The 13796-nt window shown below is 44.7% G+C and overlaps 1 protein-coding gene across 2 annotated transcripts in view; it reads right to left on the bottom strand.

The window, feature by feature from the left end:
• Window positions 1-13796, bottom strand: part of PLS3 (plastin 3) — a 91417-nt gene that overhangs the window by 49209 nt on the left and 28412 nt on the right. Inside the window, exon 1 of one of the 2 annotated variants that reach the window (XM_030305705.2) lies at window positions 10921-10964. The exons of the other annotated variant lie outside the window; for it this stretch is intronic. The gene's annotated coding sequence lies outside the window, so the exon portion shown is untranslated. Of the gene's footprint in view, window positions 1-10920; window positions 10965-13796 lie in introns of those variants that run through there. 2 annotated transcript variants of the gene reach the window in all.

The raw sequence follows: 13796 nt of genomic DNA, 5'->3' as shown, positions 1-13796 counted from the left end.
AGAGCCCGACGCGGGGCTCGAACTCACGGACCGCGAGATCATGACCTGTATGTCTCCTGTTAATCTTTATCATGTCCATTTAATTAGACCAGCCAAAGAACCTAGAAGGGCGGAAGAAGACATTTTTTTTTTTTCTCCCCGACAACACCTACAACTCACAGGAGACTTCGGGAGGCACATCTGAATAAGAATGAAAAGAACTGGAACATGCAAATGTCCCCAAAACAACATTTCCAGGCAAGATGGTCCAGGAAAAACAGAATAGTATAGGAGTTTCTCGCTTAAATAAACTCAGTTTCGTTTATCTATAATTACATGAAATAAAGGCTACCCTGAGGCACCCGAGCAACTACTAAATACAAAGTCAAATTTAAAAGCCTTGCCATATATGGTTTAGTTGATAAAAGTCACAATTTTTAAAATAATTTTTATTTATTTACTTTTGTGAGAGACAGAGATAGTGTGAGCAGGGGAGGGGCGGGAGGGGCAGAAGGAGTGGGAGAGAAAGGTAATCTCAAGCAGGCTCTGAAGTGCCAGCACAGAGCCCGACGCAGGGCTCGAACCCACGAAACCGTGAGATCATGACCTGAGCTGAAACCGAGAGTCTGATGCTTAACCAACTGAGCCACCCAGGCGCCCGATAAAAGTCACAATGTTTATTTTATTTTCTTAAATATTTATTTTTGAGAGAGAGAGAGCCCGCGCGAGCGGGCAAGGGAGGGACAGAGAGAAAGGGAGACACTCAATCTGAAGCAGGTTCCAGGCTCCGAGCTGTCAGCCCAGAGCCCGACGCGAGGCTCGAACTCATGAACCGTGAGATCATGACCTGAGCTGATGTCGGCCACCTAACCGACTGAGCCACCCAGCTGCCCCTGATGGTATCTTTCTTTCCAGTTTATTTATTTATTCTGAGAGAGAGAGAGAGGGGGGCTGCCAGGTAGGTATTTAACATTAAGGTTTTAAAAATTAAAATCTTACAAATTAAAATGACAGCAGCTCTATTTCTCCTCACGGGGCATTCCTTGAAATATGGGAAGACTTGGATGTGGAATCCGAAAAGGTCAGTGTCCCAGTTCTGCTGTTTCCTAGCAGTGTGTCCATGAGCAAGATTATTTAATCGGACCCTCAGTCTCCTCATTTGAAGACAGCAATAATAATACCTACTTCCCTCAGGTCCTCATGAAGATTAAGAATGGCATATGTAGGGGCGCCTGGGTGGGTCAGGCGGTTAATCCCATGGTTCGTGAGTTCAAGCCCTACATCAGTTAGTGCAGAGCCTGCTTGGGGTTCTCTCGCTCTCTCAAAATAAACTTAAAAAATACAAAAAAAAAAAAAAATGAAAAAGGAGGGCATATGTGAAGGCACACTGTAATATATAAATTATTCTACAGTAACTTCAGATCCTTGGTGAAAGAAAACAGGGAATAAATATCTAGATCATTGTGAGAGGCTGTATAAAAATAGGCCTAAGTTCCAGTAAGAACCTTTTAAATGGGATCTATGAAAAGTTATTCCATTTTCCCTATAAGTATTGACTACAGCGTCTAAAGATGTCCTTCATACCTAAAAATTCTAAGCCTTTAGTCAATATCATTTCAGAAGGAGGGGCCTAAAGAAAACCTGTCAGCCACTTTTCACCCATGACTCAAGTTAACTCCTTCATTAAGGCCAGTTTCCAAATACAACTTGAAGAGTGGCCAGGAGACATTTTTAAAAAATGCAAATTTTACTTTAAGTATTTCAGGACCACTTTAAAAGACACCTAACAGCTTGTCAATATTGTCATTTTCCTCCCAATCTGCCCATTTCCGCGCCCCCCCCCCCCATCAGCACTGAAAAATAAAAGGTCAAGAGGTAAAAAGTAAATTTACTTGCTGAAGTTTAACCTTAGGTTCTCGGTATGCGGTTGCCAGGCCAAAAGAAAAGGGTGACTTTTGAAACAGGTCTTCCTCCCGAGTCTATCTTACCAACGAACTGAACTTTATTTTACAAGGGAGGGAGAGAGTGAGTGAGCGAGCGAGCGAGCGAGAAAGTGTGCTGTTTAAAAAAAAAGATCTATATTTTCCTTCCATTTAAATGTAGCCAAATGAAATCGCAATCAAAAGTAAAAGCTCCCAGGGTCTCTGCATTCTTCTGAGTTCTCTCACTGTCCCAAATTCTGTCTCCTCCCTTGCTCCTATGCCTGCCTCCCCTAGGACCAAAAAAAAAACCCACACAAAACAAAACAAAAACAAAACAAAAAAAAACAAACGCAAAACAACAACAACAGCAAAAACAAATCCTCTCTCTCCTTAAACATCTGAGACAAAGGAAAACAGATTTCCAAAAAGGGGAATAAAAGAAAAAGCAAACAAAACCTTGTTTGTTTGTGTTTTTCATAAAAGGATATGGTGTACAACCGGGCCTGAATTCAGGGCGTCACCCATAGAGGAATCTTAGGCCTATGGAGTCATCCCTAATTACAGAGTTTGACTAACAATGCGGCAATTATGAAACCACTCCACTGGCTCGTTTAACTACACTTCAACCCTGAACACAAATCTTTGCTGAGAAAGGCGTACCGACCAGGAGCTACCTGAAACTATTACTCAAATTCTGAAAGGTATGTGGCGGAGATGAGGAGGGGTGCCTGTTTTCATTCCCTAAAGCGATTCACTTGAGGAATGCAGCTGACGGAATAATCTATTTACTAATCTTGGTCATCCGGGACCACGTGGGGCAGGAGGCCCGGCGCCCGCACTGGGAAACTCACCCGTGGATAATCAGGAGTTGCTGATGAACTCTGGATTTCTTTTTCTCGAAGCCGAAAGGGAACTACGGGATAAAAGTGGGGGCTGGGGGCTGGGGGGAGGCGATTCAACCCTAGACTCGGCCACACTAGCGTGCCAGGGAAACACAACTGGGAAGGCGAGGCAACAAAGGGTGGCCAGAAAACATGGAAGAAGATACTATTTCACAATAAGTGAAGGGAAGAAACCTCCAGGGCCTCTGCGATGTATGAATAATTCGAGAGCGGTCACCTTCCTTTGTCCACACCAGGCAGCGCTTTGGGACACCCACACTTCACATACCTGTGCCCACAGAAACCACCGCCCTGCCTCCTCCCGAGTTGGGCAAGTCAACAGCACCGGTCTCCAGGTCACGCGGGTGCTCGACCCTGAGCTAAAAGCCCCGCTGCTCTTACTAGGATTACTCAAGCTCCAAACCTGTATTTCCCAATGGCTTTCTAGATTTCAACTTGACTGTCCTTCCACCACAGTCACTCACTCCTCCGTTCACATCCCAGCCTTCATTGAAGGCTTGGCAGGCACCAGGCTTGGGTTGGGTGCTGCATATGGAGAGAATTAGGACCCCAAGTCCCTTCTCTTGAAGGGCTTACTATCCAGTGGCAGAAATAGAAAAACAAACACACGATATTGGTGCTACCATGCTATTAGTGTTTCCTGAGTGGTGAGGGTCAGGAAAGGTTTTCCAAAGAAGACCTTTGATTTTCTAAGTTTCTTTATTTATTTTTGAGAGAGAGCGAGCGAGCGAGCATGAACAGGGGAGGGGCAGAAAGAGAGAGAATCCGAAGCAGGCTCCGCACTGTCAGCAAGGAGCCCGATGTGGGGCTCGAACCCACGAACCACGGGATCATGACCTGAGCGGAAACCGAGAGTCGGCCGCTCGACCGGCTGAGCCACCCAGGCACCCCCAAAGACGACTTGGGAACTTTGGCGTAGAATTCCCCAGAGACACATCACTGGTGAAGGCATTCTAGACACACAGACATAAAGAGAAGATCATACGCTGGAGCTGGAGACAGTGTGGTCGGAGCGCAGTGCCTGGGGATTATGACAGACACAACTGGGAGCAGAAAAGGTCAGGGTCCACTTTAGAAGGGCTACGCTCAAAACATGCACTTGACCCTCTAGCCAGGGGAGAAGGAAGGTCAGTGAGGAGGATCCCAGTCAGGAAAGCCAAAGTGTCTACGTTGAATTCGCTGCCCCCTTAGTGCCTCTTCAACCACCTCTCCTGCCGCCTCAGCTTTCCCTTTCAAGTTGCCCACTTTCCTCCGTCTCCAGGGTTCCAAATCTGAGGCCGAAGTTGGGCCACAAGAAACAGAGGGAGGGTGAAGTAAATAATTAAGCGGTCCGGGTTCTCCCAGCATACCCCCTTTATTACCTCAGGTCCGGCCCGTTCCAAAAGCCTTTTAGCTGGTCTATCGCCCCTCGTGTCCCTCCATTGCCATCTTTACACGGCCGGCTCCCTGGGGAGATGATCTACGACCTGTTCTACACGAAACAAAGTCCCACCGTTTATGCACGACACTCAAGGCCCCACACGTTTCTGTACCGATCCCTGCGTGTCTTTGCGATGTCACTTCCCATCACGTGCCCGGCACCCTCGACTCACTCGAGAAAGATACCGTTTCCCAAGCAGGCCACGGAGCTTCCCGTTCCCATTCCTTCTCCTCTGTGCTTCTCTCCGGTGGAATGTTCTCCACCCATCTCCCATCTGCCCTTCAAAAAGCACCTTTAAGGGAGTCTCTTCAGATTGAGCCCACCTGAGAGTAACAAGCCCCTCTGCCCGGTACTGGCTGTGTTTTCTTCTTTCAGACAGCTCCAATTTTATTTTATTATTATTTTTTTAAATGTTTATTTATTTTTGAGAGACAGAGCACGAGTGGGGGAGGGGCAGAGAGAGAGGGAGACCCAGAAGCCGAAGCCGGCTCCAGGCTCCGAGCTGTCAGCACAGAGCCCGACGCGGGACTCGAACTCACGAACCGCGAGATCGTGACCTGGGCCAAAGTCGGATGCTTAAACCCACTGAGCCTGCCCAGGCACCCCCGGACAGCTCCAATTTTAAATATTTTGTTTTACTGTCACAGCCTATGTACCAATGTCTGGATGGGAAAATACTGTCACCACAAGGACAGCATTTATAAGAGAGCTCTTTGATGGAAAGGGCCATATCCCATTTTCATCTTCATATTCCCAGCCCTGATCGCAGTGCCTACAGAGTAGGTAATAATAATCATTAAGATAATATAATAACATATCATTGTAAGCTTACATTACAGCTGACATTTACAGAAGGCTTATTATTTACGTGCATTCTGCTAAATGCTGTATATATATATATATATATTATGTAAGTTACATCTCTCTAGAGACGTTTTTAGAAAAAAAAAGTCTCTAAACTGGGTGATACTGTTATTCCCACTTTACAGAAGAGCAAGTAAGCTCAGAGAAGTTGTGTAACTTTCCCAAAGTCACACAGCTATTGAGAGGTAGAGCCAGGTCTCAAACCCAGGTCTGCCTGCCACTACAGTCAGGATTCTCAACCATTTTGCTATTGTAGACTCCTCCACGACAGCTTATTGAGTGAATTTCTTGCCCCCCAGCAGGACCATAACCTTTATCAGACTGGAGGTACAGCTCACTTATCTCTGTACTCACCACAGCACGTAGAATAATGCACACAGTGCATTTTCAATACATATTTTCTGAGTCCAAAGTGGCCCACAGCTAGTGCCCACAACCATTTCGATCACGTTGGTCGCCTTTTAAGGAAGCTATCATTGCTTATGCCTAAAACGGCTTGTCTAAATCTCTGCCTGATATTTATGTCCTCTAGAGCGGTCCTACTAGGCACACTAACCAGTTTTCCACTTCCAAACACTCAAACTTGGCTTTTCTTAAAGTTTATTTTTAGTTATTTTGAGAGAGAGAGTGAGAGAGCAAGGGAGGGGGAAGAGACAGAATCCCAGGCAGGCTCTAGGCTGTCAGCGCAGAGCCCGATGCGGGGCTCGACCTCACAAACCGGAGATCGTGACCTGAGCTGAAATCAAGAGTAGGACGCTTAACTGACTGAGCCATTGAGGCACCCCCAAAATTAGCTTTTGGATCACAACCATCCTCCTGAACATGTCCTGTTAACTTCACATCACTACTGTTCGTTCTATCCGGCCCCGTTCCTCTTTCCCTCTCTCCCACTAAGGACTCCTCTCTGTATCCACCTCTCATGAGTATACCCCTCTCCTCTATTTTTTCTTCTCTCCCTATCCAAATCCTACTAGCCCTTCAAGGTTCAGCAGAAGCCTCACTCTCTCCTAATGCAGGATTTAGACTCTCGTAACCAAAGCATTTCATTCTGGCCTCCTCCACACAGCCCCTCACACTTGGTTCGAGAATAATCTTCCCCAATAAAAGAGATTCGTCCTTTTCTTAACAGCACGCTTGTTAACTTGCCCGGCTACTTGCTCTGCTAGACTCGTTTCAAGATTGTCCGTATCTCAAGAACAGAGTTCCAACTCTGCCTTCCCCTTCTATGCTCCCGCCGTTATAATCCGTTGTCGGGTCCCGGGCAGAGGCACGACTCAATGTTTTGAGGGTAGTGCTAATTCCCAGCAAGCCCAATATCCAATGACTATGGAAGCTGTATTAGGGAAGAAACAAGAGCCTAGGGTAGTTACAGGATTTCGCCCAAGACACAAAGCTGTGCAGCAAATGTAAATTTAAAAGCGTGTGGGGGGCACCTGGGTGGCTCAGTCGGTGAAGCCTCCGACTTCGGCTCGGGTCATGATCTCAGTTTGTGGGTTCGAGCCCTGCACTGGGTTCTGCACTGACAGTGTGGGGCCTGCTTGGGATTCTCTCTGTCTGCCTCTCCCCCGCTCATGCTCTCTCTCTCTCTCAAAAAGAAATAAACTGGAAAAAAAAAGCGTGTGTGTGAGTGGAGGTAATTAAGTACTCTTACTGTAAAAGCAAAAACACTGCTTTGTGGAAAGAAGGCCCATGCCTATTAGAGCATATGGAAGATCATTGAAAAGCTCCTAACAAAAGTGACCGTGGCATTGAGAAGTATGCACAGTTATCAGAAAATGTAGATAGTGTCCCCTGTAGCCAATACTAACTTGTTCTCATTACTTAAAGGATAAGGGATTCACTAATTCTTGCATTGAAACCACTAAAAAGGATTGTGTAAAATATACAGAACACAGGTAACAGGTTCAGAAGACTGTATATTATAGAATTCTAAAAGTTCTTTCTTCAAAACATTAATGTTAAAACAGGCTGTAAATTCTTTTAGGTAGGCTCCACGCTCCAACGCAAGGCTCGAACTCACGACCCTGAGATCAGGGCCTGAGCTGAGATCAACAGCTCGACCGACTGAGCCACCCAGGCACCCCAAACAGGCTGTACTTTTGAAAAATCAGGACACAACTGCTTACCACGCCTTGTGGCACATTCGTTTCCCCTATGTGACAGGCTTGTGCCTCACCGTATTTAATATTACTTAATTTCAGCCTCTTAAATGCTAAGTACAGTGAAGAACCACTCCCACTGGATGGGTGCTAATAACTTAGGACAAACATAACCAAACACTCAAGTATCTGTGTGATTTACTTTTTAAGGATTCTTTTCATACGTAAGCCATCACTATGGCACCCATAGTTTTTTGTGGGTTTTTTTTTTAGAGTTTATTTATTTTTGAGAGAGCAAGGGAGGGGCAGAGAGAGAAGGAGAGAGAGAATCCCAAGCTGGGCTCCCCGATTCAGGGCTCGAACCTGCGAACCGGGAGATCATGACCTGAGCCAAAACCAAGAGTCAAAAGCCCAACCGACTGAGCCACCCAGGAGCCCCTGTTTTCTTGTTTTGTTTTGTTTTGTTTTAGCGATTAGTTCTTAAACGTAACAGCTGATTTTTCTCAAGGAGCAAGCAAGTTGTCTGCAGTTACTTTTAGAAAACTTTAAGGGATTTGTTGCTCTGAAAGTCAAAACAACTGAGCCAAACTCTAAATGCCCCCCAGACGTCTCAGGTTCCTAGATCTGAACGTTCAGGAAAGGTTCAAGCACGAAGAAGTGGTGATGGATTTTGCTGTCGACTACTCCAGCACTTCAGCATTATTACAAACGGCTTCTGATGCCGATGCATTTGTACCGCATACTTTATTTAGTGAAGCTGTTTTTCAAGCCTAGATCTTCTGCTAATTCTACTTGACATTGCAGCCACAAATCGGGAAAACTTAACAGAGGACATGGCTAGGTGACCCCAAATGAAACCGACAGCATTTTCCCATGAGGCACTGTTGTGTATTCTGTTAGGTTATCCAGTACTGAGGACTACAGAGAATAAAGAATCTGGCTGATGGAACTATAATGCACTTGGATTAAAACAGTATGAACACAAAAATATATTGCTTCTGTGGCGCCTGGGTGGTTCAGTTGGTTGAGCAAAGGACTCAGCCACCCAGGTGCCCCTGTTTGCATTGTTTTAAAGGAGGCACACCACTGGGGCGCCTGGGTGGCTCAGTTGGTTAGGCGACTGACTTCGGCTCAGGTCGTGATCTCACGGTTCGTGAGTTCGAGCCCCACGTTGGGCTCTGTGCTGACAGCTCAGAGCCTGGAGCCTACTTCAGATTCTGTGTCTTCCCCCTCTCTCTACCCCTCCCCTACTCACACTCTGTGTCTCTCTGTCTCTCAATAATAAATAAACGTTAAAAAAAATTTTAAAGGAGACACACCATGGAGTCCTAGCTGCTAGCCACTAACTCCCCTTCCCCAATTCCCGTAGCCTCGCCCCTTTCAGTATGAACATCTCCTTCTCTATTTCTTCCACTAGTCTGTGAGCTCCTTGAAAGCAGGGTTAGTATCTTATTTGACTTTGTATCTTGGCCCACAATAAGCACCTACTAAATGTGTGTTGAATAAACTTTGATGGAGGCAAGTAGGGAAAGTGAACATACTTAAACAGCCTACATAGTTGTCTCCTGTGGTTTTAAAAAATGCAGTCTGTTAGAGAAAGCTGTGAACAAAGTAGTCAAGACATAATAATGTTCCCACATTCTTCACATGCAATTGCCTTATTAGCATGCTTTAACTATCTCCTCTTGTTTAATGCTTCAAGATACTACGAAACTACTCAAGATGTTTGCAGCCTGTCCTTTGAATTGAGCTGAAAGTCAAACAGAAAGTTTTGTTCCCCCCCAACACACACGTTTGTACTTGCTACAATTTTGACAATCAGGCAGCACAGTTCACCTTTACAATGACACACATCATGCGGCAAATCATGTTTCGACAGATCTGCAATTTCTAGGTAAAACTAACGTTTGGAAATAAATGTCAATTGCCCCCAAACTAAAGCTATGCTCAAATGTTCTATTATGAAAAAGAGGAAACAGTACAATAAACACCCATGAACCCATCACTCCAGACATCTCATGATTTTGCCCTACATAGCTCTCTTAAGAAACGAGTTCATTTTCTGGAAACACCTCTATTCTATTCTAGAATCTAGCATCGGCTAGATTCGAATTGATCTTTTTTTTCAAGTACCAATATCTAGGAGTCACTTAAACCCCAAAGGGTGGCTAATCCTGTGTCATTTCCTGGAGGAATATCAAATACTTCCATTTAAAGTAAACGTTGCCTGTCTTCTTTTTGTACTTAATAAAAAAAAAAAAAGGATAAGATCTTGAAGTAATGGCTATTTAAAAATAGGTTAGTAACCTTTCCAATAATGGAAACATTCACTTCCATTTAGTCAGATTGAAGACATTCTTTAAATTCTTACCAGGCAAGGGTTCCACAGATATTTAATATATGTCCTTATCATAGTCGAAAAGCCCCTTTCCCTGTGACGGAGAATACTATCAAAGCCAAAGATAAAACATCACAGTGACCCCTCTCCTTCTCCCATCTTTACAAAGCTAAGGTTGTATTAACTCCTTGGATTGAAACTGCCTTCTCTCCTTTTCAAAGGTCTAAGCCCGTCCATATTTCCTAAGTAAACATCAACACTCCCAAAATATCTGAATAATTCGTGACAAAATGTCTCTGCTGCTGATGAAATTAATTGACCTCTGAGGGGTATTCCCATTGTCCTTTCCTGTGAAAATTAACACTAAAGCCAAGGGCAAACTTCGGGTGTGTGTGTGTGTGTGTGTGTGTGTGTATACACACACACATATACACACACATATGGAGGCAATATATATATGTATACACACACATATACACACGTACACACACATCACAAGATCAGACTAGTTAACTAACATGCTTCAATTCAAGGCAAAATATGATGTTACAACTCAAAAATCACTAGCGATACAATTTTAGCTTTGACTTTGAGCTAAACTGAAAGCCTATCTATTCGTCACTGGACGTGTCTCCTGCATTGTTACATACCCTGCTTATACGTTCTCAGATATAGTACTTGTTAACCGAGAAAACACTTTTTACTTCAGACGGGTATCGGAGTCAGAGGTTTAGCTTTGTTGAAATAAGGAGAAATAAAACTTACACGATCCCCACCTGATGGAAATCCGTGACGAATACGTGGGCACCGAAATCACTATTACTACCACGATACGGTAACAGCACCAAAATTCCACCACCACTGATTTTCAGGTACCTTGTAAAGTGTAAGCAAATACTCTCACAACGTTTGTCGTAAGTCATTTTAGAAGAGTAGAATACTGGTCTAATCATGACAGCTACCTCATCTCCTTCACAGAATTCTGAAACACCATGTATGGATCAAAGGCATCAAAGACATTTGAAATTCCATCCCCCTCACACACACACAAGATACAAAGTAATAGTTTCTGTCATTTAAGCCTTTGGGCCTCTAACTTGACAGATACGGGTACGTAACGAAGATTTCAAGACCAATTTTTAAAAAAGCACAACGTCCCTAGACTATGCCCCAAATGAAGAAAAGGCAGAATATAAAGAGACATTTGGAGACTCTCAAACTTCAAACATGTTTCTCTTCGAGTTGATTCGACTTGAATAAGGTTTCAAATGCATCTCCAAATGTTGAACTACCCAAACACAGAGGAAGAATTTCGAACTTTTTAAAAGGAAATTTCTGCTTAAATATCCAGTCATTTAAAAGTTAGAGCCTAACAAAATAATATGAAAATAGTTACCCTTCCACGACGACGAGAGCAAACCTGTTTCTTTCTCTCTGGCAGCACTAATAGAAGGAACCTCCCACGCCCAGAAACGCCAATCTGGAAACCCAACATTCTTCTTACAATTGCAACTTTAGAGAGCAAGTCATAACACTTCCTGCTAGAAAAGGAGAACACCCTGACAAAAGAGTGATACAATACTTACGAATCCCCTTCCTGACAGCCTCCTGGTATTTTGCCAAGTATTAGTAAACTCTAACTTTACGACATTAGGCAAAAAGGTAATTTTTTAAAAAATGTTTTATTGAGTTTTGAGGCAGTGTAAGTAGGGGAGGGGCAGAGGATCCAAAGTGGGCTCTGAGCTGGCAGCACAGAGCCCGACGTGGGGCTCGAACTCACGAACCGTGAGATCACGACCTGAGCCAAAGTCGGATGCTCAACCGATTGAACCACCCAGGCGCCCCAGTGAAAGGTTAATTTTTAAAATTCCAGCTTCACTCAAATCTTGCAAGAGCATAGGGGAATTTAAAAGTTGGTTCAGGTCAAATAGCTACAACCCACATACCTATTTAGAGCTTGAACATTAGCCAAGTAACCTGCTTATTTTAGAACCACATGGAACCAGCTTCTCCCCAGTGCCCCAGTCACTCGTCCATAGGAAAGTACAATACTCAGAAAGGCAAATGAACGGTCTCAGACCACTTATGTTCTCCATTGTTCGTTTCAATCTATACCTAATCATGCCTTCATACAACATTTATGCTCCTTATGATAGGCGTTGTAGGCATTGACTGCAAGTATCTGTGTCTTGTTTTCTTTCGAAAATGTAAGCTATTGAGTATAGGGATTATATCTTCTACCAGCATAGCACAAAGGAACTAAAGCCAATACTCGGCTGAACGGAATAATTTTGTATTCAGAGGCAGTGTCACCCAGCAGTTAAGGACTATGTGAGTCCTGGGGCAAGTTGCTTAAGCTACTGTGCCTCTATTTTCTCCTCCAGGGATGGTCATAGTAACAACTTCCCCTAAGAATCACTCAAGACACGTTCAAAATTTAGATCACGTCCTGGCGCATGGTAGGCGTTAGGTTATGTGACACCTGCTATTCTTGTTACTGAAATTTGCTTTAGAGCCAATCAAGCGGTATCTAATCAGTAAACTGCTGAATTAAGCCACCAGGTATCTGAGGATGCCCATTAGGGGAGAGAACAGAAAATCAATAGGGGTACTGTGCTCAAGAGACCACTTCTAATACTGACACGGGGCAAGTGGATCGTTTGGAAGGAAATGGAGCATGGTGCAAGCGTCAGGGTCTCAGGAGCGAGCCAGCCTTGAATTCTGTGTGACCTTGAACAATTCCTTAGCTTCTCTGAGCCCTAGGGTCATACCTGTATCAATGGAGCTAATTCCACATACTTCAGAGGGTTACTCTAAAGATGCGATGAGATGCAACAGCCAGAGAATACCATCTGCCCCATCTACCTAATAGGAATCAAAGGGACGTAACAGATACTCCAGTCCTTTTGAAATAACGTAAAGCAACCCGAAGCATTTTCTGACATCCTGAATTCTCGAAAACAAGGAGGCAGCTCGAACCTGCGCTCACTCGTGACAAGGTTCAGGATGGTCCATGCTACGAGGCAGAGTGCTCTCCCGTCCTCATCGGGAACCGCCACGAGCCACCAGTCGATTACGATTTGCCTCCTTCACGGAAGCGCTTTCTTCCATCAGTCACAAAAACTGCGTGAAGTATCAAAAGGCAACAAATGCAGGACAGAAGGAACCAGAGGCTGTGTGTTTCCATCTGTCTCCGTTGCTGACTCACTAGGTGAAGCCTGTTCCACTTTCTGGAGTCTCAATTTCTCCATTTGTAAAAGCAACTCGCCAACACTTCGAGCTGACTGGAAGGAAGGAGGCACACGCGTGCCTTATCACGCGTTTTACCGACAGAAAACGGGGGCGCAGACAACTGCCTAAGGTAAGAGGACTGTATCAATGCTGGATCAGAAATGTTGGGTTTTCCCAGTGTTACCTTTGCTGTGCCATACTTGTCCCTTCAGACCACTCAGATGGGTCTGTCTCAAGCACTGTTAACCTCTTCAATAATAACGCTACCTGGAATCAGCTTCTTGGACTTTCCCTTCCGTGGCCGTCTGGATTGAATGCAAATGCTTTCTAGCTTTCTGAACGGTATGGCTTTTTTTTTTTAAGCTTATTTATTTATTTTGAGAGAGAGAGAGAACACAAGTAGAGAAGGGGCAGAGAGAGAGAGAGAGAGAGAGAGAGAGAGAGAGAGAGAATCCCAGGCAGGCTTGATGCGGGGCTTTGAGCTCACAAACCACAAGACCATGACCTGAGCCAAAGTCGGACGCTTAACTGCCTGAACCACCCAGGCGCCTCAGTACAAGGACATGTTCTTAAAGACTGTCCTATCACATCAGTAGTTCAGCCAGTTTTAGTCTGTGGCCCGTTTGGTAACCTAAATGTCTCATCATCGGGTATGTGTGGGTGTGCAGGGTCGGGGTGGGGAGGCGGAGTGCGTTTGTGCGTGTGCACGTCTGAGACTGTTTGCGAACAGAATCTCGGATTTTACGGTGGGCAACAAAAGCTGGTTTGGGAACAGAAGACGGTGGCAAGGGTTGTGTAAGACGCTTCACGTGTTTCTAAGCAGGCCACGGAATGAAGACCACTTTTACACTGCATTCCAAATTCACCATGATGAGTGCTGAGGAAAGCCAATGGAAACCAACCTGTTTTATCTGCATGCGTAAAGCTCTCTCTCTCTCTCTCTCTCTCTCTCTCTCTGTTTCTCTCAGATGGTACAAACAAATCCATAAAGTTAAAAGTTCACACACACATGCACCTCTGAGCACACACACACCCCGAAGG

Source organism: Lynx canadensis, chromosome X, assembly GCF_007474595.2.
Source record: "Lynx canadensis isolate LIC74 chromosome X, mLynCan4.pri.v2, whole genome shotgun sequence".
Lineage (NCBI taxonomy): Eukaryota > Metazoa > Chordata > Mammalia > Carnivora > Felidae > Lynx > Lynx canadensis.
Note: the sequence above shows the minus strand (reverse complement) of the source record. Positions and strands in the feature narration are given on the sequence as shown.